The following is an 18157-nucleotide window of genomic DNA, read 5'->3' as shown; positions in this document are numbered from 1 at the left end:
GTGAGATGCCCCAAAGTTTAGGCACTTTGACTTTGGGATGCAGAGTAGGCTTTAATTTAAAGACAGATGTAAATTATTTCATGGCTAATATTTTCTGAAATTTGTCAGTATTTAACAAGGTAATTCAAAGCCCATTTTTTAAAAAAAACTATCTAGAAATATTTTGGGATAAATTTTCTTTGCATTTGCCTGTGTTAATAATTATGTTTAGTATGTCAGTCTGCTTCCTTTGGAATTTAATAACGGTTACATTTGAAGCTTTGCTAAGAATGAAAAAGCGAAAATATGGAATAATTCTTGTAGCATTTCATAAGATCACGTGATATAATTACATATATGCTTACAAATTGCAATATGCAACACCCAGTATTTCAGACATTCTGTGGGCACTTAGGGCCCCAACATGGTTGGTAGGAAGCATAAGCAGCTTTACGATTGGAAGTCTGTCACCCATGTTATTGGGTAAGGGCAAACAAGAAGCCTCCTTTTACCCATGGAGAATCCAACATTTGTATATTGAAGTAAAGGTCCCAACACCTGTTTGACATCTGCTGTCTGAAATGGGTTTGCTCTAAGGCAACCAACACCATGGTGCATTTAACCACCCTCTTGATAATCGCCACACCTGATCCCAGATCCCTTATTTTTGCTCCAACCTCTTAATCACAGTGGGCCAATGTTTAGGGGGTTTTGGACCCAGCTGCCTGCGCCCATTGTTTGTAAAATTTTTTGGCAATAATGTTTGACTTTTTAGGAATACTAGAAAGATTAACCACTGTTAGAACTTTATTCTTTGTGACTTTGTTACGGACCATGATGGGAGGAGTGCATGGTCAATTCCAGCCCTACTTCTCCATGGGTCGCAACAATAGTTTAAATGTTTAATTCGCTCACAAAACTGGCGAATTGTTACATTTGATACTGTTATTCCCAGTATAAAAAGACTCTAACCAAGCTTCTTTCAGTAAACACAAAAAAATTGATTTATTATAAAACAAATTACTTTTTAAAAACCAAGTTAATAAACTAGTTAACATACAAGTTGTACTTTAGAAGTGTAACAACGTTTCCCCTTTTTAAAAATGCAGATATTCACACCCCCATACACTCACACACAAACACAAAACAGAACAAAACAAACACAGTCCCCTGCAGAGGCTGGAGTACGAGAAATTTTCTTTTAAAAGGATAAAATTCAAAGAGATCTCGACTCTGTTCATCTAACAGAATTATGGTCACAATAGCTTTGGAAGTTCCTGCAGACAGATTCTTTGGAGAAACTGTCCTTGATCACTCTTACTTATCACAATTTAGCAGGCTTTCAAAAATAACAGATGATTTATTCCAATGAGACGTTTCTGAGGAAAGTTTAGTGCGAAGGTGGGGCAGAAAGGGAAAGAGAGCCTCTCTTTCAGCTCGCTTCTAAGGTGCGCCCACACTCACTCTCTCTCTATGTCACTGAGAGGTTTTTTTTGTTTAAGATGTTCAAATAATACTTTTCTCAGGCCAGGTGTTTTTAACCAATCAGCAAGAGTCTTCAGCCTGGCAACTGCAGTTCCTAACTTAGATATACAAAGTATCTCTTCCCTCCTTCAGGTGTTCCTTGTTGGACATCTATCTTAGCCTGTGATTTTGTGAAGAATGGCATAGTCACAGCCCGAATTAATATTGCTAACTTTTAAAAATAACTCAGGAGGAAGAATGTCCAAAATTCAATGTCCTTCAAATTTTTCCAAAAAACTGGTTTCTTACAGCTTGGACATATTAAACAGCAACAAAAGTTTGACTATTCAGCTAGTTTGCGTTAGAGAAATTGAAGTTCTGATCAAGAGATAAACAAAGTGCTGGTACGTTCTGTGGATATTATCCAATTGTTTTCAGTTTGGAAGCTTGTCTTGAGAACTAATTCATAATTTTAGTCAATAATAAAATACACAAAGCTAGAGATTGTTTTGTCCTGCTTGACCAGAATGGGGTCTTAATTTACTGGTTCAGTTGGAGATGCATAAATTCCATGCTGGCACCTCATTGTCATGATCATAATGTAGGGCAAAATGTCTGCTGCGTTACTGACTCCCTTTAGCACGTGTTGCAGCCAGCCTTCTGCTCTTAAAGGCAGTCTATCCCTTTTAAAGGAAAGCTGCACTCCAGAGCTGAAGGCTGCCAGAACATGGTTTTGAAGAATGAAAAAGGAGTGAAATACCAGCCCAGGGAGAGCACTCCAAGATTCAGTGATGTCATTCTGAAGGTGGTGTGTGACAGGAATGGATGGGTTGCAGCCAGGCTGGGAGAAGGGTAGCATATGTGCCAGCTCCCCAGAGGATGAGTTCTGCTGCCGGGGTCTCCAATGAAGGCCTGATGGGGCAGCCAGCAGGAGGTGGCTGTTGAACATGCAGAACGAGATGCTTGCTGCATTGGCAGGCTTCTCAGAAAGCCTTCTGCGATGTACTGTCGCAGAGTGTCGAGTCCAGTTCCAAAGTGCCAGAGAGCACGGTGCAGAGCGTGGAGTCCATACTTTCTACCATGGAAGTGATGATCAACTCCATGATTGCACTAGCAGACCAAGCTGTGATTAAACATTTGGTGGCCGCTGTTTCAGTTTCAATTGCCGTATAGACAGAAACTATGCACTGTCTGATTGCTGCAGTGGAAGCTCAGACTGAGATCATGAGATGCTTGATCCCATGTAAGCCCAGCTTGCTGCTATGCAGACTCAGACTGCTTGCCATCATTGTTATGAATCTCAGTGCTCAGTGACATGCAAGCTCTCTCTCAGCAGTCCAGCGGCCTGTCCTCCAACAAACATCTAAGGCGCAGCCCCATGAAAGTGCCCAATACTGAAGAGGTCGAGGTGTCACAATGAGATGTTCTACTCAGGCTATAGCTGTCATCTTTCTTCAGCCAGATTGCTGTCTAACCTATACTTAAAAACCACACCCACATAGAAAGCCTGAAAAATACAACCAACATGAACTTGGTTAAAAACAAAAAACTACTGCGGATGCTGGAAATCCAAAACAAAAACAGAATTACCTGGAAAAACTCAGCAGGTCTGGCAGCATCGGCGGAGAAGAAAAGAATTGATGTTTCGAGTCCTCATGATCCTTCAACAGAAGTTCTGTTGAAGGGTCATGAGGACTCAAAACGTCAACTCTTTTCTTCTCCGCCGATGCTGCCAGACCTGCTGAGTTTTTCCAGGTAATTCTGTTTTGGTTTTCTCGTGGCCCAGAGTTGCTTGAAGGCATCCTGCAATACAATCTGCAATTTCTCTCAGTGAAAGTCAACCTTTTCATCAGCTATGCTGCAGCTGCAAGACATGCACTAAGGGATTACACAAGGCTGAATACCTCAGTCTTGTTTGTATAATTGAATGTGTTGTTGGATAAAAATGCGATGTAAAGGTTTTTGTTGGTGGTCTTTATTGTTGGATGATGACTTAACAGATGCTGTGATGCAGTGTTTCAGATAATGTAAGGTTGGGGAAATGTAGGTCTCTGGAAGTTTGTATTACTGAAATCAGAGGCTGTTAATCCATTCTCTCAGTCTGTATAGTTAAAAGGGCTCCAGGATGCCTCCTGTTGTTCCTCATCCTCCCCCACCCTCTATATAGACCTTTCCGCATCCTCTGCTTCATTTCCTGGTCATGTTGCAGACTAAACTGTACTGCAATCATTGCCTCCATATATGGGTTAGGGATTCCTCTGTCTTCTGACTTAAGCACGAGCTCTCAAAAATCAACTCTTAAAAACACTCTCTTCCACCAGCTCCAGCCTAAGCTAAGATAATTCAAAATAACCCTGCCTGCAAGTCGTGTGTGTGGCCCTTTTATATATCACTGATCAAGGGCCCAGTTTGCAGCTCAACGCTGTGTCATTGCAGAGAGACGTCTGAATTCATTTAATGGATCTGTGTGGTCTAAGTTATGAAGTCTGACATCTCATCTCAGCCAGGAGGGCTCTGCGGCACCAGGATTTCACTGAATTAGATATATCGGTGCTTGTTGGGGACACCACATGGGTTTCCTTCTCGAGGGCGCATCGGAAGCGGTTGGTGGCATGGCACACAAACCAGGAAGGTGCAAGGCTTATGGAATACCATCAGTGCTACAGAAATTAAATTTGCACCCATAGTCTCCGTTATTACAATCAAAAGAAAATGGCAATCATGTCAAAAATATCTGATACTGAAAACTTTCTAGTGTTTAAGAGGTTATAGTGATTGCAATACAACTTACCCTTGTTGACATGCAACAATGTAAAGCAGATGTTGGTAGCAAATAGCTTCAGCCTGACATTTTCTGAATAGCATTTAGTGCCAGAATTCTGTAACTCATCTTACTACTTCCACTATGATAAGCAGTTATTGGTGTTGCTGTAAGGTTGAATATACTTCAAAGGAGTATGAGATCTTCATAATGGTCAGCAATTATTAACAAGAATGTAGAGTTACAAACTGCAGCTGGAGTTGTTGTGGGAGGAAGGGGAAGAGGACAGTAGTAAAAATAACAGCTTACATTGGAATATTCTTGTCTGAGAAAGTGCCAAGTTTTTTAATTGGATCTTTCAGCCAGAGGCAGATGTCTAGCTGTTGGCAGCCAAGCTGGTCTGATGGTAGCTTTTGAAGATGGTGAGCTGTGCTGCCAAGCAGGAATCAGGTAGGATCTTTGTGCTAAGGAGCTCTGCTGGCAATCCAGGAATGATTTATTTATTATTTTTTTTGTAGAGCCGCATTGCCCAGGAAAGATTAGCTCTTCGTGTTGGGGGCAGGGGGGCGGTAGGGTAGGTGGTTGTTGCTGTTGAGCAGGAATGATTTGTTTCTGAGCTGAGAAGTTGTGTTGGCAGGCAGGAATTATATTGTTCCTTAGTTATGTGAAATGGGAATGATTTGTGTTTAGTGCTGATGAGTTGTTTCCAGTGACACAATTAATGCATACTGATGACAATAAATGCACAAAAGTTAAAACATCTGTAAGAAAATGGGGAAGGAACTTAGCAGAAAAGAACATAAATCATGGACAGTATTGGCCAGTACTGTCTTTCAGCTTCAAATAACCTTAAGCCGACGTTTACAATTATTTATGACTCTCAGACATTAATGGGAAATACAAAAGCCATTAAAAACACTATGCTATAGGAAAAATGCAGAAATGGGGGAAAGTAATCATTATTCTTGTGTGGACCTAGAGTGAGCTTTGACAGGCTATTTAAACACTGAGCCATCAAACCTGATGACCCTTGCTGGAAGTGTATGTGAGGTAATCAGGAGCATCAAGATTTTTTTCTCTCCCTCTCTCTCCTCCCTGATCCAGAGGAACTGAAGACATCTTCTGATCCTTGACTTTTTTTTTGTGCATTCTTCAGCTCAAAAAATATTGTGCCCTAATTTGTTGGAAGTTGATAATGTGGTGAGATAAGGGTAATGGGGCACCTGGGACCTGAGCAACTGGTGGGGCAACGATGTTTCCTTAAACAATTAAACTTGAAGGTTGGGAAAGAAACTGAGGAAGGATTTATTAGGAGGGTGAATTAGAGTGGGTGAATTCATCACATCAGGTTCAGAAGAGAGAAAGAAAGAGAGGGAAAAAATATTGGATTAAGAATCAGGAAAAGATGGAAAAGTAAGGGGGATTAGAAAAAATTGTTTTAATATTTTTAAAAACATTTTGCATCTCTGGTGGGAATTTATCACTAGAAGCAATGAGACTCCACAATTGTTAAATTTCGGGGTCAGAGGTAGAATGACACTGCATTAGCAATTCTTATGTTGATAAAATGATACTTATGCCATTAATTGCCAGATGTAACTTTGTGGCAAGTTTAATAAGAAATTAATGTGAAAACGAAGCAAGTTCTTTAAAAATAACAGCAGCGATGTGCTGTTTGTGTGAAGTAAATGGTGGAGCAGTGAAAATCAACAGCAAATTCTGAAGACACTCAAATCACAGGTATCTTTTAGTCCCCTAAATTGCTGGCTGATTTGGGCACCATCAACATTATAGCCATTATTTCAAACAAGATCTGGCCCATCATTTTTTGTTCTGGTTTTTAACTGAGATACTGGGGTCCTTTTGGCGCAAATAATGTTGCTTTGCAATACTTCATTCTGCATTCTATGAACAAAAGCAACTAGGAATAACAAAGACAAGTGTACGACCAACAAAGACATTTAGATCCATCTGTCTGGTCCCAGAGTTCAAATGGAAAAATAAAACCAGAAAATGTTATACCCAGCAGGTTTGGCAGCATAGCATGTGTGCAGAGAGAATTAGTTAACATTTCAGGGCCTGTGAGCATTTGTCAGAATGGAAAACTCTTATTTTTCTCACCAAGTATACGCTAACCCTCTCTTTAAATTACGGATGTTATCAACTGTGATTTGGCCCCCTGGACAGTCCATTCCAAACACTTAACACCCTATGGGTGGAATTTAATTCCTCACTCATTTTCCATCCCCTCCTCCCCAAGCAGGTGCGGAGGTGGGGTGGAGTCCCCGTCACCTTCCGGACTCCCACTGATTTTGTCAGAAGGTAGAGCCTTGCCCAGAGGCCATTTGAAGTCCTTGAATGGCCGCTAATTCTATCAGTGGATGGGTGGTGGACTGGGGGGTGTGGGCATGCGTTACACGGGGACGCCACCTGGTAAATGCTGATGGTCTCTCTGCAGGCTGAAGTAGGGGCTTCTCCTAATCAAGCACTCTGTGACTTATGGAGGGCTACCGACTCAACAGGGCTTGCCTGACTGGCCCGGGAATCCTGTAGGGCGTGGTCCACGATGGCTGCTCCAGGGTAAGCTGCAACATATTAGCCACTGGCGCTCCTGGAATTGAAGAGCTGCCAGCCCTCCAATTGACTGGCAGCTGGAGGTGGGATCTTCCCCCCCCCTTAAAGGCACAGAAGCCCTGGTTACAGGCAGTTAACTACCTGATAGGATTGAATTCTATTGGGGCTTCCGAAAATGGTGGCCGCAAGGTTGCCACTGGAAAAGACCACTGCCAAGACCGTTAAATTTTGCCGTATGTGTGCGGTAGTAATATCTGACCTGCCTATTTACGTTGCCCCTTCTGAACTTGATCCATGCCCTGCCTGTTGTCGTTTCCCAGGGTTCAACTTTGTTAATTGCCTTATGAGTCTTATATACCTCAATAAGTTTCCTTCTCAGCCTTCTATTCTCTACTGTAACTTGTTTCTCTATTCTCTTCAATATTGTACCAGTGGATTTGTAATATATTTCATCATGTTTAAACACTTTTTTTATTCACATTACATGGTTTGAATATATTTGGTATGATTTCCTCAATCTATAATATCAATCTTTACTAATTCATTGAGCTGGAATTTGTCAACAATGTGCTATTCCCAACGTTGTAACCGGAGCTGTGCACCAAATCCGTTTTCTCCCTTTTTGCCTTTTCCCATGTGATTATAATTAAAATCTGAAGCGTTAGCAGTGTGCATGCAAAACACATTTGATTTAGTGATTGGGGAAGCTTTTTTTTTGTTGGTGAAATCTGCTGACGATGCTGCAACTATGGACAAACTATTAGTCTCCTGGTCAAACAGGGGTGCTCTATGTCACAGCCAAACTTTCCTGCCCAACTCCATTGCTTTTAGCATAAAACTTGAGAGCACACAGTGTTTTTCAAAATTAAATTTCACTTGTAAATATTTCACATTATATTGGTTTCACTTTATTCATGTGCACATCATCATTATTTTGTTGAGACTAGCTTAGTCAGAGAGCGAAATGTACTGGCATATCTCATGGTTGGCATGCATCGATGGTTACAGGAGAGTTAGTCCTTTATCGTGGAAGGAAGAGAGTCGTGTTTTGTGTTCAATTTTTATTGAATGTTCATGTTAGTGTCCAGTGTTTTGCTCACCACTCTCTGGGACCTGGCTGAACTTGCAGGCTCAGCTGGCCCTCCCTTCTATGTATTGTAAAGGACATTGTTCACAATCACTCTCAATGGGGTAATTGAAATGCTGCAGGTGAATTCAAGGCCCTATAAGGACTTTGCCAGCCAACACTCTGAGACGGACACATGTTTGGACAGCACTGAATTTAGGCCCCTGATTTTCTTACCCTGACTGACTGACTGTTTCCCCACCACACCCAGGATGGCAGGCCATTCCCCCTTCACTCCTCCATGCCCCTGACCCCACTCCATAACCACCCCCACCCCCTCCCCCGTTACCACTGACTCGCTCTTGTCAGTCCCAAGCCGCCATGCAAGAATCCACTCTCCTGTTCTCCTCCTGTGTGCCATAGAATTAATCAAGGGAAAGTTCTGACCTTGCACACATGCACAAAGCCAGTTGTTGCACACCATCTTTAAACAATCATGAACCAGGTGCCATGAGATTCTCGTGTGCCAGTGACTTTATCCCAAGAGTAGGGCTTTATTGAAAACTGTTTTAGGTTAATGAATATTTATGACATGCAAACATATCATCATTATCGTAACATAAGTACGAACCCGCCACATGCCGGTGTAATTTTTCGGACGCTGACTTTATCACTGCATCTCAGCCTGCCTTTGGGAAATAGAAATTTTACATCCCACATAATTAATGCCACATTTCCTGCTCTTGTGGGCTCCATAAAGTTATACCCTTAAAGTTTCAGTATAATTGACTTATTATTTTATTTTCTGACCCTCCTTGTGTGAACTCTCAGTGGGTAATTTTCCATTGCTAGTGACATGCTGAAATGGTGATTCATGATAGCTGGAGTGTGTCCTGAGAGTGTCATTAACCAATCTCGAGCTTAGCATTTAGCTGCTCAGAATGCTGTGTTTTCACTGATGCACTGGGTTACCTTGTGTAGTCAACTTAGTAAATCAACCAGTCTATAAACGAAAGACTGAAGTCCCAAATCTATGGAGTCAGTTACACTGCTTTTACACCAATGGTAATGAATTATGATACCCCAGAAGGGGAAAAAAACAGTTCAACTGGAGCAGGCGAAACAGTCGGCAACCGTGAATGTTGATCCCAGTTGCTGGACAGCTGACTGACCTCAGTTGGAAACAGCTGCCACTGGTTGCTGGCTGGTTGGTTGTTGCTGTTTGGAAACAGTCATCACCTGAGCAGTTTTCCTCTGCTGTGAAAACAGTCCAATTTATGAAAGGTAATTGGTGAATCCCACCCCAGTGGTCCAAGGCCTTGTGCATTAGCATGTATGCAATTGTGAACAACTAGTGAAGAAACGGAGACACTGGCAGTAAGTTTCAAACTTTTATTGGTAAAACACAATTAAATTAAACTTTATGTAACAGAAAAATAATTTGTCCTCTGGCCATGGAGAGAATTCCCAAGTTGCTCTGGGATCTTGATTCCACCCATCAGTTGCATCTGAAAGTCAAATCAGGGACAGGTCAGTATCCCATTCTTTAAAAAAGGAAAATATCGCATATTTCAATTGGTGAGTTGTTAAAGTTCAGGTACCAGTGAATTGGCAGTAGGCAAGGTTAACACCGCAGTCATTGCTCTCTTATTGATCTACATCTACAAGCAGTTGTAGCCACAACTCAGGCAATGCTCTGAAAATGATTAAATTATCTTGCCATCATTTGGGGTGTACAGGTTGCCAGCTGTTTCTCCAAGGCTTGGAAGCATTTGGGGGTGACTCTGCTTTGATGTTGTTGGGGCTCCAGCTGTTGTTGTCACTGACATTCTTGCTGCAATGATAAAAAAATCATTCGTGCCATTCTGGGAGGCCACTGGGTCAATGCAAATTTACACATCTGTTTCCCTTTAGTCACAAAAAGGGATGTCAGTAATATACAAATAAGTTACCCGATTCTGAGAGCGCCACAATTTCATTTTGTAGCTTCGCATTCTGAGTCTCCGGCAGCTTTTCCCTCTGGTGTCGGGATGCTCTCTCTTTTCTTAGCCTCTTGATGGCCTTATCACTCTTTCAGAACTGTGATGGGCTGGGGGGGCTGGGGGGTGGGCTGGGAGGCGGGGCTGGGGTGGAGGGAAGGGCCTCAGGCACCTCCGGGTGGCCCGGAGAACCTTTCTGCTTCCACCCACTCGGGAAGTTTGCATTGGCACCTGAGTCATGCGCTCCTTTTGCCCAGCTGATATCCATTCACTCGTGAAGGTGACGAGCTGACTGTATCGGGCCTCCTTCGTCTGAGCATACGAGGAGAAATAGGCAGTTAGAAAGTCACAGATATCACATACTTTCATTTTAGCTCTCAAGAGTATTTGCAAATGAGAATTGAGATACGTGTACAACTTCTATCCTGATCGTATCTGCACCCACCAGTGCCCTCTTCACTCTCGTCAGCTCCGTGCCAGTGAACATCATCACTGTCGCAGTCTGCCTCAATAATGGTGTGGATAACCCTCGGCATCCTTCATTCTCGTGCTGCTACCCAACTGTGGCGCTTCCTTTAGACCCTCTCCAAATGGGTGAGGGGAGAAATCCGCACACTTGTGCAAATGGAAAGCTGCAGCTGTCTTAGTGATTTGAAAATAGATTCTAGTGCTCCCAATGCAAAATGATGCATGACGTTCCTCCTGGTCACTGATGGCACTGAGGGTCTGTTGGCTTTCAGACCAATAATGTGACCAACCTCTGCTGAGTGGAAGGGTTTTGCTCGAGTGTTGAGGCTGGATTTGATCCATGTGTTTGGTTTTGAGACTGGAGGAATCTTGAAGGGTGGATATGGTCTGTTTCTGCCAACTGCATAAATTTGTGACTCCCATGCTGCGGTTTAGGCCGTTGGACTAGCCAAATTCGGGTCTGTCTGAACTTGGCACCAAATTCAAACTGTCTGCTCAGTTCGAGTTTCCCTCCTATGAGTCACGCCCAGCCCTCTTATCCCTGCCAGCAACAATTGGATCTGTGGGAAATGGGGGCGAGATCTCCGCATCTGGGTCTTTGGACGGAGATGGTGGGCTTTCAGCTTCGAGAGCCTGCCTGCATTCCTTAATTGGAAGGCAAGTGTACCCTAATTGGCCAATCCAGTCAAAATCAATGTCCGGTTCCTGCTTCTGACGGTGTGGGGTTGAGACTCACATTTTATGCCAATGTCAGGGGCCCCAACCCAAAATGCAAAATCCTTTCCATAATGCCAGAGCCTCCAGCTTCAAGAGCCCACCCACCATCCTTAATTGGACAATGAGCTCAACCCTGGCCATTAATTGCCCGCCCCTGTGAAAATCACAAAGGGTCCGGTTCGGTTCTTAGGAACAGTCCCAACCCCTCCCACCTATGCCCGCAGAGAATATTCTGTCCAAAGGACTTCTTCTAAAGTACTCTGGCTCAGTGCATTTTAATAGAAAAATCTTATTAAAAATGTGACCGTGTTTTGACCACAGCCGGTGTTGATTGCTGCGCAAACCAATTCCCAGAGGGAAACTGGACTTACAAGCCATACCCTTTTTTATATTCTGAAAACGATGTACCTGTCTCAGAAGTAAGAGGTCCATTAACTTTTGGCATTTTAAAAATTGAAAGTAAAGGTTTATAAACAAGAATAAAAGAAAACTTAAGCACACAAGAGTACAAGTACCCAATTAAGGTTAGCCTTACAAAACATTCCTCCAAAATAGACACCCTACTTGGTCTGACTTACAAGTAAACACTTCCAGGGAACACCCCCTTATAAATGTTAACTATAGAAGAGATCCAGTAATACACAAGGCAAACTGCTGTAGCTTCAGTAAAAACATACCACATGACCTCTACCCTCATCCACTCTGCCATTGAAATTCAAGACCTTGGAACAAAACTGCTTGTTGCAACCTACGACTCCTCTGGCTTGACTGGATGGTTAATTCAAACAGCATCCTCTCCCAGTCCAGAGCTACCAACTCCAGCTATCTCTAGCTAAGCTCTCCACATTAATTCTAAAATAGCCTTTTCCCCTTTTCATCCTGGGTTCCATTGTTCTCGCACCTCTTTGAAACTCAAATTCTTCCAAATATATAAAACCCTTCATGTCTCTATCTTGTCTTTGCTTTCAAATCAATAAAATATAATATCCCCACTACTATTTACACGTGGAACTCCTGCAAGATGCAAACCTGTTTCTTGATGCCCCTGACTCCCTTTTGATATTCAAACAAACTCTCAACTTTTCTAAATATGCAAATGTTAGATCTAACCTATTTACTTCTACCTCAAACTTAATATCTCTATCCTTTTCATGTTTTAAACCCCTCAAACAACCGGACTCCTATCATTCTCTTGCACAGCTTAATTAAATCTCTCTCGCACGTGCTTTGTCTCTGCCACTTACGCTTGCTTTCTCTCTCTCTCTGGCACTCATTCATTCTCTCTCTCTCTCTCCCTCCCCTTCTCTCTCTCTCTTTTTCTCTTGTGCGCTCTCACAGCTGCCTTTACAGAATAGCACAATATTCTCCAAAAATATTTTTCAAAAATCCATTCATACAACGGACAAACCTAAAAGGTAGGTGTGGATATATTTAATAAGTACATGAACATGCAAAAGAATTTTCAATTGGAGGACTCCACAAGCCGATTGAATCTAATAACTTATATATATGAAATGTGAAATATATATATATATGTTTTACATTTCTTTAATCTCTTGGAGAAGTGGTGTTCTGGTCTTTTATGTTCCAAGATGGTACTTTGGAGTCAACAGAAATCGGAGGTGCCAACCTGGTCTTATGTACAGACCCATTTAAAGCAGCCCTTGTAGACCTCGCGTAGGCAGTCCAGAAGAAGTGAACTGCAAATTCAAAAGGTCTTTTTAATATTTCAGTTTGACTGTGCTGAAAATTTAGCATAGCAATTTCAATTAAAGTGTGCAGCAAATTGAAGATGAGATTTCATCAAGTAGTATCACAGGCCTGTGCTGTGTAAAAGACTGCCTGCTTCACTAGTTGAAAAATGTATTTAATTGAAAATGGGCCTGTTGAGATTTCTGTGATAAATTTGATAAAAAGTTTTAATAAAACACCTTTTCTGCAGCAATTGTATGCATTAATTGCATGACACAAGGTGAGGTGATTGGGGTAGGCAGATTATAATTCATTTCTATTATGGAGTTCAGTGAGTAAAGATGATGAAAATTGTTGCTGGATTCTTGGAGAATTTAGGTGAGGGGAAAATAGTTCCCCTCACCATCGGCCTCTATTATCCAGAAAGCTGTACAATTCTGCTTGCAAAATTTGCTCACCAGATTAAACATAATTTTGTGCTGCACTACAACATTCCCATTTGAAATGGTGGGTAATAAACTCATGAAATTTTAGGACTATAGTAGCTGGAGAAATAGAAATAGAAAAATATGATTCATCAGCATTTTGACATTAAGTACGAATACATTGCAAAAAATCCTGTAATGGACCACTTTCCCCAGATACAACTCCTTCAGCAGGAATACTCTCCAATGTAGTGATTATTTATTATTAGGTCTCATATTGCCAAAGCGAATTTCATTGGTTTCATTTTCTCGTATCCCTTTTGGTATTGATGTAATCTATCACATTCAAACATCTCCCTCAAGTAGTAAGTTATAAATGAGCCTTCCATCTGATCTTTCACTAGTAAGTGGAAGAACAGCTGAACTGAAGCAAATTTCCCTTTTTCAAGCTGGTATATTCCCCACTAAAATCAGGCAGCTGCCTATACATGGTAAAGCGCAATGCCCTTTATCGATTAGTATTAGCGTCAGTTTCAAAGTTGCTGGTTATTTTAGGCCGAATCTGCTTTGTTTGCTTAAACAAATGCAAAATACTGCGGATGTTGGAAATCTGAAATAAATCAGAAGATGCTGGAAATACTCAAAGTCAGGCAACATCTGTGGACAGCAAAACAGAGTTTACATTCCAAGTTTGTGACCTTTCATCAGAACCAGACCTGAAACATTAACTCTGTTTCTCTCTCCAGATGCTGTCAGACCTACTGAGTATTTCCAGCATTTTAGTTGCACTTGCTTACTAGTTCACACCTCCATTGAGGTGCACAATACAAAAACAAACATAAGTAAATCACATCTTGTTAATGTTCAGCTACTTGCTGTGTAATTAAGCCCGTTGAAAAGAATATTCCATCACACTCCTGACTTGTACTTTGTAGATGGTGGACTGGCTTTGGGGAGTCAGGAGGTGAGCTACTCACCGCAAGACTCCCCTCCCGACTCCCCAGAGCCTGTCCACTATCTACAATGCTCAAGTCAGGAGTGTGACGGAATATTCTCCATTTGCCTGGATGAGTGCAGCTCCAGCAACACTCAACAAGCTGGACACTGCCCAACACAAAGCAGCCCGCTTGATTAACATCCCATCTATCACCTTTAACATTCACTCCCTCCACCACTGACGCACAGTGGCAACATGGTGTAACATCTACAAGATGCACTGCAGCAACTCACCAAGGATCCTCTGACGACACATTCCAAACCCACAGCCTCCATCACCTATAAGCATAGGGGCAGCAGGTGCATGGGAACATCACTGCCTGAAAGTTCCCACCCAAGCCGCACTCCATTCTGGCTTGGAGCTATATCGCCGTTCCTTCACTGTCACGAGGTTAAAGTCCTGGAACTCCCTCCCTAACATCACTGGGTGTACCTACACCACATAACTTGCAGTGGTTCAAAGTGGCGGCTCACCGCTACCTTCTCAAGGGCAATTGGGGATGGGTAATAAATGCTGGCCTAGCCAGCGATGCCCACGCCCCATGCAAAAATAAAAAAAACCCTTCAAGTGGTGTGTGGTTACAGTTTTTCGAAGTATTGACTGTAATATAAATAAACCTATTTGCACTGCAAGCAATCTTGATCTACACTTCTTGCATAGTACAGCACTATAATAGCAACATCTGATACTGGCCTTCATGTATAGTGGGCAAACCGCATTCATGTAAATACCCCTGCTGTTAGTGATGGGGATGGAAATTGTTTTGAAGTTTAGATTTCTCAAGTTATCTTAACAGTATGGCGTTCACATTGATAATTTAACGGCTGCATTTACCACAAATACAACTTTTTTGCAGTGTGAATCTCAGAAATAGAAATTCATTCTACACCAAGAAGATTATTTTTTTGCCTGCGATGATGCAGCTAATTCACACTTTTTCCACATATTGACAGTTTACAGAAGTTTTGAGTTTTCGTTACATTATTAATTCGTCTATTAGCAATTTAAATTAGCTGGTCGAAACCAAGGTAGATCAAAAGGCACTGGCTGTTTACATGGAACAAACCAGGACACTAAATCTTTCTGCAGTTGAAAATTTGTCCCTATGTAATTTTTCATTTAGCTGGTTTTTGCCATGAACAGACAGGCCTGGAATGTCTAATCTTGTAGATTTGGGAAGTATCTTTGATAGGGCTGGAGTTCTTTGTTGCAGGAATGCTCTGACTTTGGTTGATATCTGGGTAGAAACATAGAAAATAGGAGCAGGAGTATGTCATTCTGACCATTGAGCCTGCTCCGCTATTCAATATGATCATGGCTGATCCTCTATTTCAACACTCTACTCCTGTGCTCTCCCATACCCCTTGACATCTTTAGTGTCCAGAAATCTATCTATTTCCTCCTTTAAATATATTCAGTGACTTGGCCTCCACAGCCCTCTGTGATAGAGGACTCCATAGGTTCACCGCCCTTTGAGTGAAGAAGTTTCTCCTCATCTCAGCCCTAAATGTATCCTGAGACTGTGACCCCTTGTCCTAGACACCCCAGTCAGAGGAAACATCATCCCTGCTTCAAGTCAGTCCATCCCTGTCAGAATTTTATCTTTCAATGAGATCCCTTCTCATTCTTCTAAACTCCAGTGAATACAGGCCTAGTCGGTCCAATCTCTCCTCATACGACAATCCTGCCATCCCAGGAATCAGACTGGTGAGCCTTCGCTGCACTCCCTCTGTGTCAAGTATATCCTTTTTCTTGGGGTAAGGAGACTGAATCTGCACACACTACTCCAGGTGTGGTCTCACCAAGGCCCTGTACAACTGTGGTAAGACATCCTTCCTCCTGTACTCCAGTCCTCTCGCAATGAAGGCCAACACACCATTTGCTTTCTTAACTCTTTGCTGCACCTGCATGCTTGCTTTCAGTGATTGGTATACAAGGACACCCAGGTCCCTTTGTACATCAACATTTCCTAATCTATCACCATTTGGATAATACTCTGCCATTCTGTTTTTGCATCTTCTGGACAGGGTTTGGAGTGCCCATGTGGAATGGGCCAGACAGTGGCTGCAGAATGCAGCAGCGTATGTGGCTGGTATTTAGTTTGAGTATGAGAGGCCTGTTTGCTGTTGATGCTCACTCTCCTTGATTGGTTAATCCTGGGCGTGGACTCAGAAAAGTAAACTAACTGGAGAAAGTGCTGGAAGCCAGAGCTGAAGCATGGAGTAGACATTTTAAAGTACTGTGAATAAAACCTGTAATGCGCACACAAACTGGTGTCATCTCTGCATAACTCTTGAGATATAAAATATACAACTGCTAACAACCCTACTACTGTCTATTAAATTTTGGGGAAAAATGATTTTTTTTTTCAAACAAATGCCTTCCTGTATGCAATTGATCTACTGACCCTTTCAAATTTTAATAACTGCTCTGCTGTTAATAGCAACAGTAGATGTTGAAACAAAGAGATTTCTCGTGATCTTGTGGCTAAGTAGGTAATGCCCCTGCCTCTGAGCGCGAATCTCCAGGTTGAAGTCCTACTCCAGGACTGGTTGCCCATGGAAGGAGTGTTCGTAACACAGGTTCAAACAGGTTGATGAGCAGCCTGCTAATTCTTCCAACGCTTCCCCACTCTTTCCCAAGGGGAACAAAATGTGTGAAGATATGAAACACACAAACAAAATGTTGCAATGTTGCTATCACCCAGATGATGGAAAATACTTCAGATGGTGTATTTCCAACATTACAAGATGACTACCTGAATATGGGTTGACATTTTCTATGCCGTCGTGAATAGAAGGAAATTTACACAGACGCATAAATAGGATGGGATTTGGTAAAAGGATTTCTCAATCTGTTCACTTGTCCTCTATCTGACCCCCCAGCCCTCCAGTCCCTCTGTCAGTTCCGTGTTTTTCTGCTCCCAGCTGGAAAGCAGTCTCTTGTCTTCATTTTGAAGTGCAGTGCATGTTGGTAACTGAAAGCTGACTCTCTTTAACTCTTACCAAACCACAACTTGTGCATGATCAGTCATGTTTTTGATTTCTGGCTCTCTGCATGATCAGTCCCTGATTGGTTTAGGTGGTGCATGATCAGCTTCTGATTTGGCTTCTCCGGGTTGATGGTCATCTATTGATGTCATTTTGTGTCGCCTCCTTACGGGCCCTTTAATGTGTCATTTACTTGGGGATTGTTCCCCTCATTATAGCTTTTTATGTTAGTTCCTTAAATTTTATGACTTTCTACCGAGATGATGGTGGTCTTAGGTAGCTTTGGTGTCCGCTTATTTGAAATAAGAGGGCATGTGATATCTTGCTCTAATGGTTAACATTGGGCTCATTGTCTCAAATGTTGAATTGGTGTATAGATACCAATGTTGTATGTCCTGTAGAATTCTCATTATGGAAGGTGCCTTTTATGTCTTGGTAAATGAGCTCATTGGCCAACCAGGCTCTAACTGCATGCCTTCCTCTGTTCTCCTAAATTACTGCTTGTAATCAATAACCGGGAGAGACTGATGTAAGAATAAATAGTGATAGTTTATTGAGACATATGGCGGAGCACCAGATCATACGTGCTCACTCAGAAACCTCCAGAACTAGACTTCCAGTTCCCAGTTGCCCGTGCTGTACAGTGATTCATCAGTGCTGTCACATGATCAGTACATTTGCATTATCTTAACAGGACAGGATACCTTACTTTAATACAGCTCCTATCAATGTAGTCTGATTATGGGAATGGCTTCGCTATTTTTTTGTAGCATCTGCCTGTGTTTGGTACAAGTTGATTTAAAAATAGTAAAAGAGTACAGAGTGGTGTATGGCCTTACAGAAATTACACAGTTACAGAAATTACATAATCTGTATAAAATACATATAAAATCAGTGCATAAAGATGTTTGTTAAAGTTAAGGTAGCAAGACTAACTTAAAATTACAGCATAATTCATTACACGTTCATGAGGAATAAAAATCACAAGAATTATATAGCCACAAAAATTGATTACAGAAATTAACCCTAATCTTACAGAAACAAA

General features: G+C 41.9%; 1 protein-coding gene across 5 annotated transcripts in view; it reads left to right on the top strand.

Annotated features, from left to right (window-relative positions):
* unc13c (unc-13 homolog C (C. elegans)) overlaps positions 1-18157 on the top strand; it is a 585292-nt gene that overhangs the window by 89044 nt on the left and 478091 nt on the right. The window lies entirely within an intron of this gene.

This window comes from Cetorhinus maximus, chromosome 26 (genome assembly GCF_964194155.1).
Source record: "Cetorhinus maximus chromosome 26, sCetMax3.hap1.1, whole genome shotgun sequence".
In the NCBI taxonomy this organism is placed as follows: Eukaryota; Metazoa; Chordata; class Chondrichthyes; order Lamniformes; family Cetorhinidae; genus Cetorhinus; species Cetorhinus maximus.
This window is presented reverse-complemented; position numbering and strand designations above follow the sequence as displayed.